At 38.7% G+C, this 24,739-nt stretch overlaps 1 pseudogene; it reads right to left on the bottom strand.

Annotated features, from left to right (window-relative positions):
- Positions 1 to 21,201: 21,201 nt before the first annotated feature.
- On the bottom strand, positions 21,202 to 23,548 carry LOC109191556 (annotated as a pseudogene).
- Positions 23,549 to 24,739: the final 1,191 nt, after the last annotated feature.

Here is a 24,739-nt window from a genome sequence, read left to right as displayed (position 1 = left end):
CATTTTCAGGTTTTCAAATTCAGTTTGTATCATCTGAAGCTTAGATTGTCTTACAGTTGTGTTTCCCTCATGATGATCGCACAATATACTCCACGCAATTTTGGCTATGCGAGTTGATGCAATTAGTTTAAAAGTGTCTTCGCTTACTGCTCCATATATTGCATTCATACCCTTTGAGTTAAAGTTATATTCAGTTTTCTCTTCTTCGCTCCAATCAATTCTAGGTTTTGCATTTCCTTTGTCATCGACTGGAGTTTTCCATTCGTTTTCTATTGCATTCCAGACGCCTTCTCCTTGTGCTAGAATGTATATCTGCATTCGAGCTTTCCAGTAGGAGAAGTTTGTGCCAATAAGGGCAGGTGGCCTAGTGCTTGATAGTCCTTCTCTGGGAAACTCCATTAGGATCCTGCTAATAACTTAAGCAGTTTGGCTCTGATACCAATTGAAATATATAAAAGTGCAGCACACAGTGACGTTTGAAGCTAACGTTTGTAACACAAATGATATGTAACGCAGTTCGGGCAATCAACCCTAATCTGCGAGGCACTTCTCAATTTGAGAACTTGCCTAAATCCACTAAAAGCTCAATATTTAAAGTACACTGTTAGGAACCTGAGATTACACAATAGAATGATCTTTCCTACCAAACTATTGAAACCTAAACACATGTACTACTTTCTAGGGGAATTTAGTATCCTATTCTCAAATACTCTCGTACCTCACAATTAGATCTTGAAAGCTTGAGTTCTACAAGAAAGGACAACCCCTATTTATAGTAGCTATTCCTAACAGATTCGTGAATAATAAAGTTATTCCTAATCAGACTAGAACTAAAAACTTCAATAACAATTCCCTTTAGAACTAGTACTCTTCAATAACTACTCTTAGGCTTGGTATTCCTTTATAGATCCGGAATTCCTTTTGCACATAACTTTGACAAAATACTTTGAGTCAACAATGATGAACAAAAATTAACGGATTAAACGTGCTTAAATTCAGGCACTACCGTAACTAAAGTTTATGCATTAGTCCAACTTAAATAGGAAGTAATATAAGTCCATCCTAAATTTATGCATTTCTAGAGGCATAATAAAAAAAATTGCATAATTTAAAACAAAATATTATGCTTAGGACAAATATGAATAAAAATAAACATTAAACTCATATATTCCAGACAAATTGCATAACCTAAAGCAATTTACAATATGAGATTTCAATAATTTGAAATTTTAAACTGTAAACCCATGACAAAATGTTTTAATGCATAAAGATCATATTTATGAGAAATAACTGAATTCACAAATTATAACAATAACAAACCAAAAGTATATGTTATCAATTGTAAATCAAAATCTCACAAACCCTAATTGCATAATTAAACTTAATATGATGCACTTAATGTGATCAAATGCATAAAACAATATAAAGAGTATGAAAAATACACCAAATATTCATTTATTCATACTTAACCAAATATAGGCAATAACATTAATCATAATTCAAAGACTAATAAATGAATTATGGAATAAATGTACAATAATGGCAATAGTCAGTTGCCTTAAAAAAAAAAAAAATCTCATTTGAAACATAGCCACATAAACATAATTGGAAACAATTCAGGATTCATAAATAAACCATAATAATAATGTTATCATTAAAATATTAATGGTAATAAATAACCTTATAATCACCATTAATATTTTGTGATAACAACCAAAGTATGGTAATATACCTTCTTTAATGTTTCCATTTTTCTTAAGAAAATAAAATGTGGCAATTTCAAAATTATAGCAGTCAAACTATAACTATAGCACTAATTACCAAAAAAATAATGGTAAAAACTTAATGACTAATCTTAATGATGCAAACTGCATCAACCATAGTGCTAGAATTCTCCAATCTTCACCGTCAGTAACCTCAATGCAATGTCACGTAACAATAATCACCAAATAGGTAATCTTTCCAAACATAATAGATTACCAAACAATAATAATTATTATGAAAAGGTAATAAACGAGATTAGCCCCTAAACTTAATAACAGTAATTAACAATGCCAAATTTAACTTAATAAATGGCAAAACTATAATAAAGGGGATACTGAATGCCAATCTCATATTACCACATAATAATTAATCAAGACTATAATGTCTTTTAGGGAGACTGAAATTATGGTAATAATCAAAAGGAATTAATATTATTATTAAGGCCCTGAAAACTATTGATAGATTAAAATATATATAATCAACTTAAACAATAGTTGTAATTCTTAATGGCCAAAATAACAATTATAATCCTTACATTCTTAATGGCTCATAAATAGACCCATGATAATAATTATAGCACTTAATCACTCAAATTAGACCCATAAACTCAATGGTCCAAATGAGTTCTGGCATGAATATAAAATGGTCTAGTACTGAAATATATCCAAACATAATATTATTACCAACAATGAATACCATTACCAAAATATGGTAGTCAGTAATAATTAAGACTTAGTGAACATGTTATGCATAATAATTAATATTATTACCATAATAAACATGTTATAAGTCAAAATAAAATAGCTATAATTATTATTAAAATATCACTCAATAATATAATGGTAGGATCCAAACTTTAATGACCCAATATAGGTCCCAAATATCTTATTAAAAATAGGTTTTAAAGTCCTAAGTAAAATATAGGACTAAAATATGCCCAAAATTAAATGGGAAACCAAAACAAGCGACTTTAGTAGGCCATCATGAATAAAATTGGCCTAAGGATCTAAGTTGAATAATAAGTTGAATGATATTCTAATAATGAATCTATGAGTTAATAATGTGTTAATCCAACTTTAAAACATGCTTTCAGGGCCGGATTTTAGGCTGTGCAAGGTGGGCTACCGCACAGGGCCCCCAGTTTTAGAGGGGCCCCAAATTTTAGAGGTCCAATATTTAATATTTACTGAGCTAGTTTAGATATAAAAATTAAAAGTTTTCAATTAAACTTAAAAGGTTCTATGAAGAGATGATAGTAATGTGTATTTATTGTATTTTTACTGGGAGGTTAAAGGTTCGAAACTTGCATATTAAAAATTATGATTTTGGAGGGCCTCAGTTATTTATCAGAACAGGGCCCTAAAAACCTAAAATCCGGCCCTGCATGCTTTTCTAAATGCATAATTATAACAATAAAATTAAAAAAAATACTTAGCATGCATGGATTTTGCATTTTAATATATATTAACTCATATATATGCTATTTGAATTTTAATTTAATATTAAAGTGTATATTTTGCCAAACACTTACCATTTGCCAATAATATACAATATTAAATCAGGTAATATTAATATGGAAATAATAAACTTAATAATTACCATTTACCTAAATTATTAATATGTAGATTACTAAATGATTGGCAAATAAAATAATATATGGTAAGATAGAGGCAAATTGAATTTTAATAAGGAAATGTACCATGGCAGTATGTGTCTTCTTCCATGCTTCACCAAAGAAAAACAGTCCGTCTTCTTCCATAGCTTCTCCGGAAAACAGCGCCACCACCGACAGCCTTACGGAGAGGAGAACGCGAAGGAGGAAAGGGAGAAGACGCGATGACGGAGCCTGAAGAGGGAGAGGGAGCAGTGACGGTTCGCCGGAAAGCCCATCCGGTCTCCACCATCTCATCTTGCTTCAACGTCACTGCGCCCGCCGTAGTCCTCGTCCTTAGTCGCGTCGCCGCCGTCGATCTCCACCCGCAAAACCAGACCTAGCGCAATCCAAAGCTTGAGGATCAGCGACCATCGACGCCGGCGTCGCATGAAAGACAAGAGGAAGCGGCGATGTAGCCAGGAACCCAGCTTCACTCCGTCGTTTCTCACCGCGACGCCGCCCAGGCCAGCTGCTACAAGATCGCGAACACCATCACCGCACCTCCTCATGTATCGGCGAAGAAGACGACGTACGTAGTTCTCTCCACGGTGACTCGCAGAACAACCAAAAAAACGGCAACAAATTATATCCAAAAACAATTTCATGCAATTATTTTTTTTTATTTTAAATATAAATCATGTACACGAGATTAAAATTGCTTAATGCCAAAAAAATAATACTCATAATAATTTTTCAGCAGTCCAAAAAATCATATACAAAATCTTGATGTATATGAAAAAAAAAATGTTGATTTGTAGTCAATACAATCAACCAGGCAGAGATTGATAAAGGCTCTGATACCAAATGTGAGATCTAAATATACAGAGTGTAATCTACGAGAAACTTAACTCGTAGTAGCGGAAGCGGAAACACTGTAGATCACCAGCCATGGTTGATATCCTGTTGTGTAGCCTCGTGAACGGTAGATCTGCAGAATAGGGTTAGCCGTTTTGTCTCATACTTGACTCAGAACCCTAGATGGTGTACTGGTATTTTCTGAACAGTATGAGTACCATAAATTTATGCTATATAATGAATATATCATGTATCCCATCAATACAGGGTTTATATAGGCATATGGTGGAATACAGACTTAACCATGTCCAGTCCAACCAATTACTTAATGGGCCTAGTCCACTTGCACCACATAATTAAGGCCCATATGGGAAAGTCTTACAGAACATAGTCCCAACGGTATCCCCCAAAACCTCACCGATATAAATATTACATAAATATATCTCTCATGCATATAACAATTCTAATACTTCTCAATGCATCAAAGAATAATATACCACATGCGTATGATTTTTGAAAGTATTTTTGGACTCATGTTGGCCCTTTATGCAATTTGGAAATATGACTCATGTGAAATGTCAAATGCTCTATAACATGCTTCTAAATCATGTATACACTAACATGAATTATTCAAGGATATATCATCATGCTCGGTTTGTAAAAATAGCAATTTCTAAACATTTCACTCAACAAGTATGCTTCTATTTTCATGGATCAAATAATACATTTTAATCATGCTTTCATAATAAATCCTATTCTCAAATGATCATGCTTCTTTACTCAATCAGAACATTATTTGATCACAAAATCATCAATTTCTCAAACACAGAGAACTTAGCAAAGTATACTTTATGAAACATTTCTTCACAAAATCATTCATAGCATACTCGTTTTTAATCCAATTTCAACCAAATCAAAGCCAAGACGTGCGTCAAGACGATCCCGAAGAGCCGAGCCACAAGGGCCCTTAACACTAGGTCCGAAACGACACGTAGCTGAGCCACAAGGGCCCGACCACTGTACAACATCTCATCAGAACCATACTCAAGGGACTTGGTGTAACACCCCAGATTTTCAAGACATTTAAAACTTATAATAAAGGTAGAATCTTATTAAATCCCAAGATATAAATACAAGCGTTCGGGGTGCTATGCCACACCTGGGCTAGAGAACCTAAGTGCACAGGGCTAACTAACTAATATCCTCAAAGTGTAAATACGTAAACGTGGCACGCAGGCCAAAAGGGAAACTATCTACTTCTAAGTTCTAGCGCACTCCAGTGACTTAATCTTCTGTGCCTGAAAGCCAAATATATCTGTTCAGCGAGAGATGTTGGTAACCCACTCCAACGCGTTGAAATACAATACATATAGAGATATATATAGATATACGAAAACCATTTTGAGCATGAAGATATATCCTACGAACTCTAGCTTTAAAAACCGGGAATGACTCGACAGATAAGGCTAGACAAAAGCAATAGTTATAACCAGCGTATATGATCCACAACAGGCAAGACAGATAAAGATAAGCACAATTAATAATCACAACCCAACATAAACAATCCCTAGCATAAACCCCTTAGTCACATCCCCCAATATACTCATAAACACAACTCCTCCATATCTCATCACATAACACACTTTGTTGGCGCCACAGGACCAATCGCATGCCCATACATGAGGGTCAGCGCATATAGCTCTGACACGGCCCCGCAGCACCCTGCCCCGTCTCACATTACGGAGGAGCCGATCGCAACCGACTGATGGACCTTTGTCCTACATAACATTTATATACCTGACCGGTCTTTACCAGCCTGGTTAATAGTTGGGATGGTTCTCAGCCCATTCAACTGCCCGTATAGTGGACCTTTGTCCTATATAATATTTATATACCTGACCGGTCTCTACCAGCCTGGTTAACAGCCGGTATGGTTCTCAGCCCACCCGACTGCCCGTATAGTGGAACTTAGTCCTATATAATATTTATATACCTGACCGGTCTCTACCAGCTGGTTAACAGCCGGTATGGTTCTCAGCCCACCCGACTGCCCGTATAGCCCGATTGATCTTAACCAACTCGGGGTTACATGCACACATAACACATATCAAGTACATGCAACCCACATTAACACATTGGGAAGGGGGAGAAAACGTATAACAAAACCTATGCGTGATCCATCACATACTAGGAATAGTCCTAAGGGGTTCATACTTCTTCCACCTAGGTCAACGGGATACCAATTCAACTAGCATGCAATATAATAGACTCATAAACCTACGAACGGTACCCGAAATATCAAACTAGACATAGGCACGATTAACGGAGTCCGTTGGGACACCACGGGGGACGGGGGAAACATCAAACGAGGAAGCCGAGATCCCGAGGGGGATGATTTTCCAGCGGGTAGCCGGTGGGTGGGGGGCCACCCGCCGGCTGCCCGCCGGGTATTACTGTTCCGGGCAGCGAGTCGCCGGCGGGCAGCTGCCCGCCCGCCGGCCGCCCGCTGCCGGAGATGTGTTTTCCGGCCGTGGGTAGGTGGCGGGTCCCCTACCCCCACCTACCCCCCACTGACTCTTATCACGCAATTTCGCCCCGGGAACCATTGTGGAACCCGAAACCATGCTTAGACACTTTACAACGCAATTAACGACAACACGTAGACAATTAACGGATCAAATACGAGGAACGAATGACACATAACCTATCATGCTTTTCTAAACATAATCAACACCCAAACATGCGATTACCCCACCCGATAACCCAAGAATAACATCATACGATACAACCTAGGGTTCTAATCACTTTTATATCAACAAGAATACGATTCGCCTTCTAATTGCAAGATTCGGTAAGAATAACACATAAGCATCAAGGGCATCATACAATTATCAAGAACAACACATAATCATCAAGAACTCCATATAATCATCAAGAACATCACAATTATCAAGAATCTCCCAATATCAAGATTATCAAGATCCCCCATGGGATCATCACATCAATCATCAATAATAATCATCACAAGTCATTAATACACAATAATATGGGGAAACCCTAAGGGGGAATCATAACTATGAAAATAGGTTTTGTTGAGACATGGGTTACCTCTTAGCCTTAATTAATTCCTTGGCTATGAAGGATCTTTCTTTAAGCTTTCTTGATTTCTTGATTTCTCCTAAGGGGATTCTTGGAACTCTTTGGGTGGTGAGAGATTATTGTGGTGGGGATTCTAGGTGCCTCCTAAGTTCCCTATTTATATATTTAAGACTCCTAATTAGGGCCTGAATGGTATGGGTTTACTAATTCTATTCCTTATAGGGCTAGGGCTTGTTTTAGGGATAAGGGTCCATGGTCCATAGTGGACCATATTAATTAAAGAGGATCCTAATCATAATCTGAATAGTAAAAGGCCTACTTCCTTTATTCCTAACAGGCTTAAGATTCTTATTCGGGCAAGGGAACATGGTTCATGGTGGACCTTACTAATTAATTAAAGGTAAACCTAACATAATTAAATCATATTTAATTATTATTAACGGGATTAATTAAATAATTAATTCGAGATTGAAGGCCGTAACACGGGGTGTTACACTTGGGGCGGGACTCTTCATGGTCCGCCCCTATAGTCCTGTTACTACGCCGGGACTAAGCTACGGCCCTCTTCTAGGGCCGTGCCCTAGTCCCGTGGTGGCACGACTCTAGCCAGTGACCTTTCTGATGGGCCGCGGCCAGGGCCGCCACTCTGGTCTGGTGCACACTATGTTGTGCACCAGATAGCTTTTCACCTGCAAAAACTTGTCCAAACATGTCCAAAACAATCTCAACAACTCATAAACACATACCAAAGCATTTCTAAGTATGAACACATCAAAAGCTCATAATTTCTACTCATTTCTACTCAAAACTAGGCTTCACAGAGCCAAATCTGAAGAGGAATCCATGGGGTTACCTCTTGTAGACTAGATTTCTTGCTTGGATCTCTTCTTCCTCTTGGTCTAGCTTGAGCCTCCTTCACCACCTACACTTCTCAACACACCCTCTATCCTTAGTCTATATTCTTAAAGACTAAAGAAAACTAGAAGAGAAATGATGCTAGAAAGGAGGATGAACAAGCTTACTAGGTTGAAGTTTTTCTCCTTGGATGTTGGCAGACAAATGTGAGGAAGAGGCAATGAAAATGAGATCAGGAAAATGTGATGGGATGAAGGGTTTATATAGGGTTCAAAACCCTAGGATGATACACAATGATTGGTTGAGGGCAAGGGGGTAATTTCCCCAAGCTAAAAGATGACTTTATAAGGGATTTTTGGATGTCTTGTGGTCTACCATGCATCATGAACCATAGACTAAACATGATATTTCTTTAGTACTTCGGGGTGGAAAGTGAATTTTCCCAAAAGCTAAATAGATGAACACTTGTTCAAAATCCCCTTTTTAATTCTCCCGGTCTCACTCGGGTAAAATTCTCGATTTAAATCTTGGTACGCAGAGTTCCCGAAAACTTTGGAATTTTCGAATGAAATTCATTTCTTTCGCGTTGAATTAACTTTAAAATGGAACAAAAATTATTTAATTCAAACACCGATTGCTCGCAAAAATTTTTAATGGAGTGAAAAAACTACTTTGGAATTTCTTAACACTGGATTTATAAAATGAAATTTTGGGTTGTTACAGATACTTAGCTACATGCTCCCGAGGAATATGACAGTGCAAAAAATTCCCCTACAATATATATATATATATATATATATATATATATATATATATATATATAGGGATGCACTTAGGTGCGAATAAGTGCCCAGGAAGGAATATGCAAACGAATCAGCGCGCGACACGTGTCCAGATCTAATAACTTAAAAAAAACGCAGTGGCATTTTCGTAAATAATTGAACATCGAAGTGCAAGTAAAATCACTTACAAGTGCACCTACTTTCACCTATAAGTGCAAGTAATTTTGCCTTGTTAGTATTCACTTCGCGCAAACATTCATACACCTGGGTGTGCTTATAACAATAGGTGCAACTATTTATAACTATAGGTGCGACTACTTATAACTATAGGTGCACCTACTTTCACCTAAAAGTGCATGTAATTTTGCCTTGTTAACATTCATTGATCTGAGTTCAGCGGGTAGTAATACCCAGAAAACCACCCGCAAACTTTCATGCACCTAGGTCCAACTACTTATAACTATGTGTGCAACTACTTAGAACTATAGTTGCAACTACTTATAACTATAGGTGCACTTAGTATTGATACTCAGAGTAAATTTTTACTTGCACCTATAATACATTTTACATGCAGTTGTAATACATTTTACTTGCACTTCGATGTTCAATTATTTACGAAAATGTCGCCGCGCTTTTTTAAAAAAATCAGTGTTTCTCATCCATTAGATCTGGACACGTGGACGGACAGAATCCATTCCTATTTCGCGCATAGGCGAAGCATTCGCACCTGAGTGCGGTTCTATATATATATATATATATATATATATATATATATATATATATATATATATATATATATATATATATATATATATATATATATATATATATATATATATATAAAGCTATATAAATATTTGTTTATATCTATAAATCTAAAACACGTTTTGGAATAAATATTGAAAATAAATTCTCAGGTATACCTCAAGATCATGAAATAGGCACTCCCTGCATTTGATCGCATCACTCGCTCGTCGATCTCTTATCTCATATGTGCGTACACAACGCAGGTTCATCGCACTGTTGTCTTCAAAGGGGTCACCGACGAGAATGTACCTTGGTGGCATGATTTTTTTACTGTGTATATATCAGGAATGTATTTGTGTTCTAATCAATCTCTAAAATCTGTTATTGTTATCCGATATTGAAGCATAATCTGTATTTATAAGTAGAATGAAAGTAGTGAATAATAACTATTATTTAATACTATTGTTTCAGATAGCAAAGAGACTGCCAACGTTTGAAAAAAAAAAAAAAAAAAAAAACCATTTACTAATACCTTTCCGACAACCAAAACTGAATGAACGATTCCCAAAAGTTGGCTACTTTTATTCTGATTTTCGAACCCATGAACGATTCCCAAAAGTAGGCTATATTTAATCTCATTCTCCAAAACGTTGTAGTTTTGTTTGGGTCACAATTTTGGAGGGAAAAACTTTTTAACTAGGATTCTGCTTTATTATATATAATTATATATAATACAGACGAGAAGATAAAGATAAAGATAAAGATATTCACTTATCTCTTTCAGACTATGATATCAATTTGTTTTTTTTTTTTTATATCTAATAGGAAGGGGGGTACCCAAAGAATTTACAATATGTCAATGGTGTTGCGCCAAGATGGCAATCCTACAATATCATTCTCTAGGTGTCTTCTAATTGTCTCTTGAGGGTCTGGAAGCTTGTGCATACCGTCACCAAACTGTCTTGATAGTTTTGCTAATGCGTCAGCCACTTGATTTTGTTCCCGGTTAATGTGCGAGACTTTCCATAGTTCGAAGTTCCGGAGTTCTCTTCTGCATGCCATTAAGATATTGTGTGCAGCTATGCGCGGAGGGTGGCCAGAGTTGAGAAATAGGACTGCTTCTTCTGAATCACTCTCAAATAGCACCCTTGTAAATCCTAGCGTAACTGCCAGCTGAATTCCTTTGAGGAGGGCCCAGGCCTCGGCTTCTAGAGGGGTACATTTACCGATAGTAGCCAGAAAGCCATGCTTCCAAATGCCCATGCTATCTCTTATAACTCCTCCGCATCCGGCAGAAAGAGACGAGGGAATTACTGAGCCATCAACATTCATTTTGGCCACATTCTCAGGTGGTTTTGTGTAACACCCCAGATTTTCAAGACTTCCAAAACTTATATAATAAAGATAGAATCTCATTAAATCCCAAAAATACGATACAAGAGTACGGGGTGCTATGCCACACCCGAGCTAGAGAACTCGGGTGCACAGGCTAAATTCTAAAACCTCAATTAGTATCAATACTAAATCATGGCACGCAGGCCGAAAGGGAGAACTATCTAAGCTACGCCCCAAGCTTCTAGCGCGCTCCAGTGATCTACTCGTTCGTGCCTGAAAGCCAAATATATCTGTTCAGCGAGAGATGCTGGTAACCCACTCCAACGCGTTGAAATACAATACATATAGATATATATGGATATACGAAAACCATTTTGAATATGAAGATATATCCTACGAACTCTAGTTTTTAAAACAGGGATAGACTCAGCAGATAGGGTTAAGTACCGACAGCAGTTATACCAAGCATATACAGTTTACCACAGGCAAGGCAGATAAGATAAGCACAATTAATTATCATAACCCAACATATACGATTCCCAATATGAATCCCATAGTCACGTCCCCAAGGCACTCATAACAACAACTCCTCCATGTCCCATCACATAACACACTTTGTTGGCGCCACAGGACCAATCGCATGCCCATACATGAGGGTCAGCGCATATAGCTCTGACACGGCCCCGCAGCACCCTGCCCCGTATCGCAACACGGAGGGGTCGATCGCAACCGACCGATGAACCGCAGCTCATCATAGTTTGATCGCAACGAAACAGTGGACCACAGCCCAAGAGTATGTCATCTGACCGCAGCCAGGAAAGTATGAACCGCAGCTCATATAGAAACGTTTGATCGCAACCAAATGGTGGAGCGCAGCCCAAGAGTGTAAATCTGACCGCAGCCAGCTTCTGAACCGCAGCTCAGGAATAACCAATCCGATCGCAACCGAATTGGGGTATCATGCACACATAACACATAGCAAGCACATGCAACCCACATTAACACATTGGGAAGGGGGAGAAAACGTATAACAAAACCTATGCGTGATCCTTCACATACTAAGAATAATCCTAAGGGGTTCATACTTCTTCCACCTAGGTCAACGGGATACCAATTCAACTAGCATGCAATATATAAGACTCATACAACCTACGAATGGTACCCGAAATATCAAACTAGACATAGGCACGATAGACAGAGTCCGTTGGGACACCACGGGGGTCGGGGGAACATCAAACGGGGAAGCCAAAATCCCAAAGTGGGGTTCAAACCAGCGGGAAGCCGGTGGGTGAGGGATCACCCGCCGGCTGCCCGCCGGCAGTAGCAAATCCGGGCAGCGGGTGCCCGGCGGGCAGCTGCCCGCTGCCGGCGTTGCCCAAGAAGGCCGCGGGTAGGTGGCGGGTCCCCTACCCCCCACTAACTCTTTCATCACAAAAACGCCCCGGGAACCTTTGTGGAACCCGAAACCATGCTTAGACACTTTCAAACACAATTGATAACACACGTAGATAATTAACGGATCAAAATCAAGAAACATACGACACATAACCTATCATGCTTTTCTAAACATAATCAACACCCAATCATGCGAATTCCCACCCCATATACCAAGAATGATATCATACGATACAACCTAGGGTTCTAATCACTTTTAAATCAACAAGGGCACAATTCATCTTCTAATATCAAGATTCGGTAAGAATATCACATAAACATCAAGAACATCCTACAATCATCAAGAACATCATATAATCATCAGGAACGTCATATAATCATCAAGAACACCATAATTATCAAGAACCTTTTATCATCAAGATCACCCATGGATTCATCCCATTAATCACCAATAATAATATCACAAATCATCAATACACAATAATATGGGGAAATCCTAAGATGGGAATCATAGCTATGAAAATAGGTTTTGTTGAGACATGGGTTAGCTCTTAACCTTAATTAATTCCTTGGCTATGAAGGGTCTTTCTTTAAGCTTTCTTGCTTTCTTGATTTCTTCTAAGGGAATTCTTGGAGCTCTTTGGGGTGGTGAGTCGTTTATTGTGGTGGGGGGGTTCTAGGTGCCTCTTAGGTCCCCTGTTTATATATTTAGGAGTCCTGGTTAGGGACTAATATTATAGGCTTGCTAATTCTATTCCTTTTGGAACTAAGGGTTGGGTTTAGGGATAAGGGCCTGTGGACCATGGTGGGCCTTTCCTAATTAATTATTGTGATTTAATTCTTTCTTTTGGGTAATTGATTAAATGATTTAATTGATTTTAGGGATCGTAACACGGGGTGTTACATTTTGTCCAACAAAGCTTTGTCCAATTCGTGGAGTTTCCTGCATGTTTGAACCCCTCAGCTCTGTCGAATGCTGTGATAATTTCGTTTACCTGGCGATTTATAGTCTCAGTTTTTGACTTGATGTGGATCAGTTTTCCATTAAAGATGGCTTGGTTACGCCATTTCCAGATCCACCAAGCTGCGACGGCAAATATGGTGGTATCAAGACAGGGGCTGCTTCCATTACCTTTGTAGGTTATGCCTTCGTCCAACCAGTGTGAGAAGGGTTGTAGCCTGAGTTTTTCCTGAAACGAGGGTAGTACAGACTTCCATACTTCTTCCGCCGCAGGGCAGAAGCGCATCACATGATTGGTGTCCTCTATGTAGTCCTCGCAGAGCCAACATTTGTCGTTACTGGTAAGGTCTCTCTTAGTCTTATTGAGATTGGTCATGATTCTTTCATGCTTCAGCAACCACAAAAATAGGCGAATCCTGTTGGGGATCTTAAGTTTCCAGATGCTATTCCACTTGGATGCCTCCGGAGAATCTGACGTTCCCAGTGCGTGGTTGTAAGCCGAACTGACGGAGAAGAGGCCATTGGGTTCGTGTCCCCATCCAACTAAGTCTGAAACTTCCTGGTATTCGCATAAGATGTAGGTTGCCAGTTTCCTGAGCGTTCCAATAGGGAGAAGATGGTTCAGTTTAACCCACTGCTAGCGTACGTTCGGAATCTAGTAACTTAAAACAGATTTCTCCATATCTGAGGGCGTCAATCCTGTCGTCAATTCATTTAGGGGCCTGGCCTCTAGCCATTTGTCCATCCAAAATAACATGTTTGCTCCATTTCTCACTAAGTTTTTGGTACCAGATTGCAGAACAGGGAGGGCCTTAACGATTCCTCTCCAAGCATTAGAGTTGTTGCTCCTTAATTGCCAGTTTGAATAGTTTGTAGAACTGATTCCATATTTTGCTTTGATTAGGTTCACCCAAAGACAGTCCTCCCCTTGGCATGCCTCCAAGCCTAGCCAGCAGTCTCTTTTTTTCTGTGGAATATATTGCCAAACGTATTTTTGTTCCAAGACGAGAGAGCCTTTGCCATTTCGTTCTTATTAGAATTCAGGCTCCGATTTGATGACCAGCATGATTTGACTAAGGACTGGAAATTGGCATGGCTGGCCCATGCCATATTAAAGCGAAAGTTTCTGTTTGTCGGCACCGGTGGTATCTCAGAGGTGTTAATTAGGAGGGGTGAGTGGTCAGATTGAATCATTGGTAGGTGTTGAATTGATACATTTGGGAATAAGCATCTCCACTCGATATTACTAAGAGCTCGATCCAGACGGGCACCTTTGAATTAAGGCGTGTTAACTCCCTTCATCCATGTAAACTTTGTTCCTTCATAGCCTAAGTCAATAAGCCCTTCTCTGAAGATCCATTGATTGAAATCCGAGCACCTTGACAAAGAGAAGGTTTCCAGATTGTTAACCTCTTCTTGACATGTTACTGCATTGTAGTCCCCCACAGATAGCCATGGTGTGACACCCCGAAAATCCACACTCCAATCCATGAATTAATTGAGTAATTAATTTTATTTCTCTTGAGGAATTGATTCCTAAAATCCTGATTTTTAATACTCAAGGACTAGTATTTGACTAGTCAATCTTTAAGTTGTGTTGTACCTTGTGCTTTGAGAGGAGTTCCCTTATTCCTTACACTTTCTAAGAGTTAGTAAGGGTATCCTTGTCTTTTCATCAAGAGCTAGTGTTGTAATCTAATCCTAGAAGACTTCTTCATTTCATTCCTTACAATTCCTAGAAAAATATCTCTACCTTCTCTCTAGAAAAGAAGAGTAGCTTGTTCTTCAAGCCAAGTGAGACCTTTGTCAAGATTCCAAGTTTTGCTTCCAAGATTCAATCTTTCACCTATTTGGGCATCTAGAAGGGTAAGATCTAAGCTTGTCTAGTCTTTCTGGTTCCATCTTAGTTGTCTTTTTCTTAAAGGTAAGATCTTTATGATCTTTTGGTTTGATCTTGAAGTGGGTTTGGCTAGTGAGCTTAGTAGAGAGCTTGTTGTGGTGTTAAGAGAAGTCTTTTGGTCTTCAAGAGGTAACCCATGCTCTACAAAACCTATTTTGCTTACCTATGTATGATTTCTTGGATTCTACTTGTGTTTTGCTATGAAATGTGAGTGTTTATGCATTTATCTTGTGATATTGCATATCTAGAGCTTGTGTTTAGGATTCCTTTGTGCCATTGCTTGGCATGTTCCTTGGTTCAAGTCATTTTGTTGTGTTTGGTGAGATTTGGTGTGTTTTGGACTTGAATTTGTGTTTGGAGAAGAAAATCCCTGAAGGGATTTGTTGTGGTGATATTGGGACGTTCCCGCGGGCGGGGCACCACCCGCCGGCCTACCCGCGGGTACAGCCTCGTGGGATATTGTTCCCGCGGGCGGGACCACGGGTGGGGCACTACCCGTGGGTCCACCCGCGGGTGCATAGTGGTGGCGATGTCGGGATTTGTTCCCCGTGATTCGGTTGTCTTGGTGTTTGATCTTTTGGCTTCCCGATGTTCTTTTGTGGAACTATTTGAGCGTCTTCTTGATGTTTCGTAGGTCTAGAGCTATATGGTAGGTATCCATGTAGGATCTTTGGTGTCTTGAATCGTGCTAAGTGTTCAACATTGTGTTTCTTTGAACCAAGTGGTGTCTTGTGTGTTCCTCGGAACTATCTTTAGTTTCCCCATTGATAAGCATGCTAGTTTGTTGTCTTAATGCTAGCGTGTGTGTTGTTTGTACCTTCCGTTTGGTTGATGATAACTTGCGTTATTCATCGTTGTTGTCGTTGGGCTGTGACCCGTTCCTTGATTGAGTAAGTTTCATACCTTCTTTGCAATCCGTTGATTGATTCGTGTGAGTGGTGGTGCGTGTGTGGCCTTACTTGGATTGCACGATTAGTGGTATGGGACGCTAGTCACCAAGGTATTGCAGCGGTCCTCGTGGTGGCCGTGACGTGATTATGGAGTTGTGTTCCTTCGAGAAAGGTTCACGTGATTGGGGGATAACATTGTGTTATCCGGGCATGTGTTGCCGTGATTGGTGGTGGTTCGTTGGTGGTCTGTTGGTGGGGGACGACGGTCCCGGAGGAATAAGGTTGGACTTGGCTGTACAGGGGATTCTGGAGGTAATGGTTGGCTTGAAGGTACAAGGTTGGGGGTAGCCATAAGGTTGGAACAGGGCATAAGGAAGGCATATCAACTCGTGATGGGTGATGTCACGAGGGCTTGTGTAGCCGTTGTTGTGTGATCTTCTCTCGTGACGTGTGTAGTCACGGAGGCTTGTGTTGTTTGGCATGTGTTGCCGTTAGGTGAGTCTTTATCCTTGTGTGTGGTTAACCTTTGTGGTTGGGATGTGTTCCCGGTGTTATCTATGTGAGTGGTGAGTCTTGTGTTGTCTTTTGATCTTGGCTTTTGACTTATATATATGTATTCCGTTTCGAAAATGGTTTTTATATCTTATATCTACCTATTTATGATACTTAACGGTATTGGTGGGTTACCAGCATCTTTCGCTGACCGGGCGTTGCACCGATGTTTATCTTTGTGTTCTTTCAGGTGTTGAGTAGTCGAGCGCGATGTCTAGAGCCTGGTAGCTTAGCACCTGTACCTTTAGACGGTGTTTTTGTGGCCTGCGCGCCAATGGTTTTAGACTGTTTTAGACTGATGTTTTGGGTTAGTGTGATACACTTGCAGATTGTCGCCTTAGCGTTACCTAGTGTGGTATACGTGGCATAACACCCCTGTTTGGATTTCTTTTATCCAGTTTCCGTTTATCTTCCGCTGTGCTAGTTTTGTTGTTAATCTGCATGTGTTAAGACTTGTTTTTAGGTCTTGTTGTTTTGGGGGTGTTACACATGGGCCCTGGGGCTCAAATAACTATCCAGAAAGCTCTGAAAATAGGCATTTTCTAAGATCTTTGTTAGGACTTCCATAGACTACTGATAAAAGCCATGGCTCAGAATCTCCTTCTTGTACCTGTAAAGAGATAAATTGAGGGTGAGTGTATAAAATGTCAATGTTCACAGACAATTTCCACAAGATCCAAATTCCGCCAGAGAATCCTTAAGCCTCTACCCTAACCCAATCATCAAAGCCCAAGCTAAAGCATATCTCGTTGCCCTGATAGCCCAAGACCTTGGGCTCAAGGAGACAAATAAAAGAAGGGTTATGGACACACAGGAAGTGTTTAAGGATGCGCCTAAATGACTTAGAGGCTGTTCCTTGACAGTTCCACACTATAAAATTCATAAATATGAGATAAAAGGGAGAAATAAACGCCTATTGGTGCATGCAGGTATCCGCATCCGGACCAACATGGTCACCAGAATCCTCATCATTTTGCATAACCAACACGGGTGGATCAGGTATCACCTGGGGTGCCTGTGTCAGGTCAGGTGGTACTTCCTTATAGGTGTTTCCAAAAACAAAGTGTCCCGAAGACCCCGGGCGATTAACAGGTTGGATTGTAGGATCTCGTTCTGCGTCGGGTGGTACTTCTTTGATTGTGTTTTCAAAAGCAGGAAGCAGTGGGGATTCAGGTTGCACATCGGCATGGTAAACAGTGGTGGTTTGGATGTTCTGTCCTCTTCTAGTTCCACGAACTACAGTGTGTTGTGACGCCGCTGCCGCTCAATTAGGTAGACCTCCCCTCCCACCACGACCTCTGTAGGTGCCTCGGCTAGCTGGTGGAGGTTGTCTAGGGGGTGGTGGTTGCAACTCAAGTCCTGGTTCTTCCTCCGAACTCTGCCTGGTGTGTTGTCTTGCTGTTCGATAGTTGGTCCTAATTCTCGGGAGGTTAGGCTGTTGCTGTGGAGACATGATAGGTTGCTCTTGCTGCTGCTGGTCCCTTAAAGGATCCTCGTAGCCATCCAGATGTCCAAAACAGGAGTGTGTGGTAATATTAGCCTGAGGTGTTGCGATAGGCTGATTGGCATGCTGCCTTCCCCCACCCAGGGCCATCGCAGGTTGAGTTGTTGCTCTGTTTTGTTTCCTTCTATCTTTCCTGGTAACTAGCATCCAAGCCCCATATTTTTCCTTGGACAATTGGGCAGGTCTTGCTACCCCCAATTGGGGATCCCCGCATGTGACAGAAGTGTCATTGCCATTCATCCCAGTCTGATCCTTGCCACACATTTCTGTACGATGCCCATAGATGCCGCATTTGAAGCATATTTGATGGATGCCCTCGTATTCTATGGGCCATTCTTCAAAATTTAAAACGAATCTGGAAAGTAGGGGTTTAGAGATATCCAATTCAATGAAAACTCTTGCAAATTTGCCCTTTGAGACCAGATTCATCGCGTAATCAATCTTAAGAGGGCGCCCAATTACTTTTCCAATTTTCTTCAAGAAGTCATCATCGAAGTATTCAATTGGTAGTGACGGAAATCTTACCCACGCCAAGATTGAGTCTATAACATTCTTCCTTGGATTGAAATTAGGTTTCCAATCTTGAGTAATTAAGCAGTGGTCCAAGACCATCCAAGGTCCCCCAAATTTCGCTGCCTCATAGTCTGAAAGAGCGTCAAATTTGGCTAAAAAATAGTCATAATCTAGGGCAATCAATTGGAACCCAGCTTGGGGATTCCACATGCGTTGAAGTCTTTGGAGAAGGTAAGAATAGCTAACCGTGCGCCCCAGTAAACGGAGAATCAACGACCTACGCCAAGGGCGGCGAAGCCTTTCCTTTTCTTCTTTTGTTACACGGATGAAAGGATAGTCGTAAGAGACAGCATCTTGATCCATTTCATCATCATCAGACACCTCGTCGTCATCCAGGGGGTGGACCGGAATGCTTCCATTCCATACTTAGCTAGGCATCGCCGTAGGTGTTCTTCGCTGGCTTGATTCTGGTGTGTTAGCCCCTGGTTCAGCCAAAGGGGTTTCTTGGATCGTCGAAAATGTCTAGGGCTGATTCGTACTTTGCATTTGATCGCGATCTCTTTTATTCTTTTTGGTGCTTCTTTCTAGGAGGCCCTGATCCTCCGGCGGCCGATTAGTCGCCGACGTTGAAGGGTTATCCGAAGGGGTTTCCGAGAGCGTTTCAGAGAAATATTCCATCATTTGCTAATATCAATTTGTTGATTATAGACGACTCAATTTTGTAAAATTATATAAAATAAAATTTTTGAAAATAGAAAATTACGTAAATAAATATGTTAAAGGACTCTATTATTGACAGCCCCATATGAACCACCCAGCTAAACATATTCAACTTGTAAGTTCTATAAGAAATTGAACTTACAAATTGTGTGGTTCAAGAAATACTTTTGAATTTTAGATAACTAGTAATTGTCCCGTGTAATGCACAGATTATTATTAATTTAATAAATTTATCAATTAAATTTTTGATATCTTTTAAATTAGCAAAGAAAGTAATGGTTGTAGAAACAGAAAAACGTACTTGAATTCTTCAGCTCAGAATTAGTTTTATTAAAAATGTAAGTATAACTGTACACTGTAATATTTAATATTTTTAAAAGTTTAATTATGTTATTATTATGTTGATTTTAAAGTTTAGTGTTACTTGTATTATTATTTGAATTTGAATTTGAAATAACTACTTTAATTATATTACTAACGTATTTAAATAAAATTTGTAAATAAAATAATAGGCAATATTTGTCGAAAATCTCCAGGCCACTAAAAACTTATTCATTTGAAAAAGATTATTTATATAAAAACTATGTTTATTTTATATCTAATTTCTTTTATATATATATATATATATATATATATATATATATATATATATATAGATTTACATTCAGGTAAAAACACATCTTAAAATACAAACCTGTGGACAATTTGACGCCGTTGGATGGTGGTATTGGACGGTCCTGATTTTTTCCTCCTACGCGCTGTGTGCATGTAAGTATGTTAATGTGTGCACGAGCTTTGATGGATGGTTGTGATTTTTCCTCCTACGCGCTGTGTGCATGCAAGTATGTTAATGTGTGCACGTGCTAATCCCAGAAATTATTGGCAGTGCGTCTTGTGTGCATGTAAGTATGTTAATGTGTGCACGAGCTCAAGTTTGTATTTTAAGAAGTGTTTGTATTTTAAGGGGGTTTGTATTTGAATGCAACCCTATATATATATATATATATATATATATATATATATATATATATATATATATTTGAAGTCAAATTAATTATAATTGAGGTTTAAATGAATATATACACAAATTATATTAAATAGGAATAAGGTTCATATTGACCACTGAACATAACCTGAAAATGCAATTAGGCCACTGAACGAAAAAAATTGCAATTAAGCCACTGAACACTCCAACAACGTGAAATTTCAAAGCATGTTATCATTAATTTTAGCAGGTTACCTGCTTACGTGGCAGCTGAGTTGGCATTTTTAATGATTTTAAAATAATTTTTAATAAATTTTAATAATTAAGTTTTAAAATTTTAAAAATTTGAACCTTATTCCTATTAAATATAAAACTTTACCAATAAATTTGAACACAAGAAACTTTTTCCCTACTTCGATCCATTTACTTTAATATATATAGAAATAGAGATAGATATATAATAAAATATAATTTATAAAATATAAATACACATACATATAATAACTTCAAAAAATATGTATAAAACTATAAATACATCAACCCACACAATTAATGCATTCATACTTGTTAATCTTGTTTCTATCAAAATGTATTTACACTTTGGAAGAAAAATTTGGTGGCCATTATTTTTCTTTAATATATATAGAGGATTTTGCTTTAATATATATAGAGGTAGAGGTTGAGATAGAGATTAAAATCCAATTTTCCCCTTGTATATGTAAGAACCATCACATCTAAACCTGTATGGGGTATGAAGCATACTCCATACAAGCAAATAGTATTACATTTATTTGATGTCAATATTAAAAGACATGGACTTAAAGATTCCAAATAGCAAAAGGAAAAAAACATAAAAGTTTGAGATAGTTAAGTCTGAATTACACAACACTAAGAAATGAAGTAGGACTGGGAGGAACAGGGATATCAACTGTCCCCTCTAGCATTAGTAAAACTTTCTTCATTGAAGGGCGGAGTGATGGTTCTTCTTGGATGCACCATAGACTAATTCTTACCATTCTCTCTACTTGTCTCTTCTCCACTTCCTCTTCCCCAACTACTTTACTTACCTCACCCGCCTCAAAGCACTTGTATACCCATTCTTCAAGAACAGCTTCTTCATCACAAAGGCTCCAATCCACACTCTTTCGTCGACTGATAAGCTCTAACAGCACTATCCCAAAGCTGTATACATCTGCTTTTACTGTCACCGCCATGGCGCCATCTTCCTGTGCCATTCTGGCGCGACGTAGCCTTTTGTTCCTCTAACTACAGTATAAGTTCTGGTCTGATCTTGCTTCATAAGCTTTGCCAATCCAAAGTCTGAAATCTTTGCCACGAACCGGTTGTCCATGAGTATGTTCTGAGGCTTTATATCGCAATGGATGATTTGTGTGTCACACTCTTCATGTAAATACAGAAGGCCCCTTGCAATGTCTCGAGCAATGCCAATTCTCTCCTCCCAGCATGGCTGTTTCTCTGGCGTGAAGAGTATATCAGCCAGAGATCCGTTGCTCATGTATTCATAAACCACAAGTCTTTTAGGTCCATCTATGCAGTAACCCAGCAGTTTCACTAAATTTCGGTGATGGGTTTTTCCAATAACTTTCATTTCATTCTGGAACTCTGTTTCCCCTTCTTCCAAAACCTTTTCTAGCCTCTTTACAGCTACTAATTTCTGGCCTTCTGCCAGCACTCCTTTGAAAACTTTCCCAAATGCCCCTCTGCCAAGCTCTTCCTTGAAATCATTGGTCACCTGCTGCAATTCTGCATAGTTGAAACCCCTGGGCCCAACATCCTCACAGTAATGCCCATCTCTGCTCTCAGCACAGATATTTCTGTATCTCCAAACTTTGCTTTTGTGTATCAGCATCCCAGAGATGGCCAAGAAGAGAAGAGCAAAAGCTAGTAATGAAATGCTGAGAACTAAAATGTGTATGCGCAGCTGTTTTTTGCTTTTTGTGGGATGATCGACTGCAGGCAATCCAACCTTAATTAGAGTTACATTAGAATCACCAAGCGATCTTCTTCCATATATAAGGGGCAGCCTTTCCTTTCCACATTCACCTTCTATAAACTGTGCTGCATCACAATTGCAGTCCTCCAGACAGGCTTGTTTACAGTCTTCTTTAGTTGAAGCTTTGAAAATGGCATAAGAATTGCTTTGCCACACTGTGTTGTCCACTGCTCTCATTTCATAATTAATACCTCCACCTTCTGCTTTACAGCTTCTTGTACTGAAATTTCTATTGCATCCTGAACTCCAGTTGCCTGGAATTACAAAGTCGAATCCTGGGAGACATCTGCATTCAGCGTCTTTGTCCTCTGGATTGCCTCTTGATGGGGTCAAGTTCTTGATAATATTGATGGTAGAATTGATCAAGTAAAGGCTACCATCTTCATCAAGATTTAGAGTAATATTATTACCTGTTCCATAAGTGTTTGATGCATAGTAAGCATTTTGGGGAATGTATGGACCTTGGAGTGGATATTGTACAAGGTTTCCATCAGATTGCATGGCGATAATGAAAATTCCATTGCTGTCATCATTTTCTGAAGCACTGGAAACCAACCGTTTTCCATTCAAAAGGCTCTGTCCAGGCAAAAGGGTGTTTGTTGGATTTTCAAAGCTCTGCCATATTATCTTCTCATCATCAGAACCGTAGACTACAAAATTTCCGTTGTCTAACATGGAAACTGATGAAATAGGAAGAGCAGTAGGAATAATGTCGATATCTTGGCCTTGGCCTTGGCCTACCTCCAGAACTAGCCTGCCATCGCTCTTCAACGCCAAAGTTGAATTACTGGGGAAAACGGGAGTAGTGTCCCTGTTGGCTGTCCAGACGGGTGTCCTCTCAGGTATGCCGGCTAGGAATATTCCGATGGCATAGCCACTGCCTTGCTGATAGAAACCGAAAGCGAAATACCCAGAGCGTGACAACCATGAAGAATTGCCGGATGGTGTTAAGAATGAGCCTAGGGCTATGTTGATGGATCTTTGTTGAGCTGCTGCTGCTGTATAAATTGTAGCATAAAAGAGATAAAACAATAGCAAAGGGGACATGGATTTGATGTTCTATATTGGGTTGCCTTTGTTGTTGTTGTTGTTGTGTTTTCAATTTTCATCTTCTGGGCAGGGAGGCTATAAAAGCTTTTGATGAGTGAACTTTGGGCAGAGTGTTTCTTTTTTGTTACACCACAAACTGTCGTCCTAATTGTATAAGATACTTTTAAGCTGACAAATTATTATGTGGATCATAGTTTATACATGATCACCGTTCAAAACGATGTCATTTTGACGTTAAATTTTTTTTTTTAGGTAAGATAATGTATTTTATGAGTTAAATTAATGGACTTTATGGGTTAGAATAATGAATGGGTAAGATAATGTATTGTACGAATTAGAATAATGTATTTTATGCTTTAAATATTTTGTACCGTGATCGCTTAACCCGTACTATAATCAGAGATTCTTTTTTTTTTTTTTTTATGAGTAAACTTTGGGCAGAGTTGATCCTCAAGTCAACACATGTTTGAATTATTGAACCGGTTTACACTACATATTATACAAAAATTTAGTGCTGTCAATTTAAACAAATAAAATAAAATACAGTTTTATTAAAATTTGAATATCCGTTGGAAATTCAGTCATATCATTTTCAAATACTGTGGCTGTAGCTATAATTTATTAGTTTGATAGTGTCATCAATTAATCTATCTATACATAGACGGAGGCAGTATGGGGGCAGTGGGGGCAGCTGCCCCCACTCCCCCACCTCACCCCTTTATATATATGTATGTATATATCGACATATATAGCATTAAATGTTATATAAAATTTATATTTATGTTTGATTTATTAATAGTTAGAGTAGCTTAGTTGTTTGAGCTTTAAATTTAATTTTTAAAAAAGTGTATGGTTATAGGTTCGAATCTCATTAAAAACACTTTTCCATCTTCACTTATTTATTTTATATCTTTCATTCCTTCTCAAGATAAATATTTTTTAGCCTACTTTTATGAATCATTTAATTAACAAATTAAATGCTCTTTTAGTCTACTTTTTATGAATCATTTAATTAATGTAGTAAACAAGTTTATATTAGGGAAAATGGCACTTTTCCCCCTTTGTTATATACTTATAGCACTTTTTTCCCCTAAATTATTTAAGTGGCAGTTTTTCCCCCTGATATATTAAATGGACATATTTACCCTTAAAATAAATATTTCATTTATTTTTCTTCTCCAACAAATTATAACCACGATTTGAAAAATAAAATACATTAAGTGT

Source organism: Ipomoea nil, unplaced genomic scaffold, assembly GCF_001879475.1.
Source record: "Ipomoea nil cultivar Tokyo-kokei standard unplaced genomic scaffold, Asagao_1.1 scaffold1694, whole genome shotgun sequence".
In the NCBI taxonomy this organism is placed as follows: Eukaryota; Viridiplantae; Streptophyta; class Magnoliopsida; order Solanales; family Convolvulaceae; genus Ipomoea; species Ipomoea nil.
Note: the sequence above shows the minus strand (reverse complement) of the source record. Positions and strands in the feature narration are given on the sequence as shown.